This window comes from Berghia stephanieae, chromosome 3 (assembly GCF_034508935.2).
Source record: "Berghia stephanieae isolate SIO BIC M18660-M18661 chromosome 3, UCSD_Bste_1.3, whole genome shotgun sequence".
NCBI lineage: Eukaryota > Metazoa > Mollusca > Gastropoda > Nudibranchia > Aeolidiidae > Berghia > Berghia stephanieae.
In genome coordinates this window covers 62,343,686-62,345,113 of record NC_088362.1, presented here as the reverse complement: position 1 = coordinate 62,345,113, position 1,428 = coordinate 62,343,686, and the positions used below count along the sequence as shown (strand labels likewise).

The window sequence follows — 1,428 nt, the reverse complement described above, 5'->3', positions numbered from 1 at the left end:
ACTTCCCTTCCAGTTTCACTATTTCGTTAGTATTATCACGATAACCGACTTCAGGCAGCCCCTACCGTTTTAAACATCTTAAAAACATTTTGATTATTTTTTATCAACATGGTGATTGACATATTTCGTTAAGAGTGAATTGAGCGTTGTACTTTAATAGAAACAAAAACATTAGTGTTGGCAATTAAAATATTGAGTTTGGAGAGAGTTCGAAAATATTGTGTTTTGAGAGAGAGAGAGAGAGAGAGAGAGAGAGAGAGAGAGAGAGAGAGAGAGAGAGAGAGAGAGAGAGAAAATATTGTGTTTTGTGTGAGAGAGAGAGAGTTCGAAAATATTGTGTTTTGAGAGAGAGAGAGAGAGAGAGAGAGAGAGAGAGAGAGAGAGAGAGAGAGAGAGAGAGAGAGTTCGAAAATATTGTGTTTTGTGTGAGAGAGAGAGAGAGAGTTCGAAAATATTGTGTTTTGAGAGAGAGAGAGAGAGAGAGAGAGAGAGAGAGAGAGAGAGAGAGAGAGAGAGAGAGAGGGTTCTAAAATATTGTGTTTTAGAGCAAGTGAAACATCAAAATACAAATAAAAAATGTAGTTTGTTTTGGCAAGGAAAATATTGCAACAAGCAAGTCCCAGGTTTGAGAGTTTTTGCCCAAATGAGAGTCATTTAAATCGATCAATATTTAAAGGACGAGTTTTCTGGCCAAATTTTCAGGTATGGGTGTTTTCCAAAGTCCAGCAAACTTGGCATGTTGGTTTGGCCTTCTATCTTTATGCTCATGATTAATTCGGTGTTATTTTTATTGCGCTCTTTTTTCAACCAGAAAGTGGTTTATTGTTCTTTAAATAAAGCTTTTTAAAAAAAAGGCAAACTAAGGTTCTTGTAATTTATCGTAAATGAAAATTTCTTGAATTTAAATCCATAAGTTCAAGTGTTTTCAAAATGAAAGAGTTTAAAATTATGATTATGGTAGATGTATCTAGAACAAAGTGGGACGCCGGCAGCTGAGAAAAAGTCGGAAACTTGGAAGCATTGAAAGGATTTGAAAAAAAGCAAAGAAAAAAATAAGAAATTTAATGTTAACGTTATTGATGGTCGTCTATGTTTACTGGAATACGCAAGAAAATTGTATTTTTAGCTAAGTAAAAGTACTCCAGAAAGGAAGAGCACATTCTGGATATTCTAACACATTCAACCACCCGGAGTTCCATAATTTTTATTATCCCTCTCAAATTTCAAACCATTTCATAAAGATTTTTTAAATATTTTATTTTTATTTGACGTGTATCGAAGGTAGCATGAGGCCCCATATAAATTCAATTGGATTTCTTACAAAGTACAGAAGCGCGTCTCAAAGAGACGCTCCCTCTGAAATAGCAACGCGTCCATTTTCTCCGCCAACATCTGCGTCAGAGAACGAGAGATCCTTCAGATCCATTA

General features: G+C 35.2%; 1 protein-coding gene across 1 annotated transcript in view; it reads right to left on the bottom strand.

Annotated features, from left to right (window-relative positions):
* Positions 1 to 241: 241 nt before the first annotated feature.
* LOC144968149 (uncharacterized) overlaps positions 242 to 1,428 on the bottom strand; it is a 12,227-nt gene continuing 11,040 nt past the window's right edge. Inside the window, exon 4 of the mRNA XM_078906178.1 lies at positions 242 to 1,428. This exon is cut by the window's right edge and continues 1,098 nt beyond it. The gene's annotated coding sequence lies outside the window, so the exon portion shown is untranslated.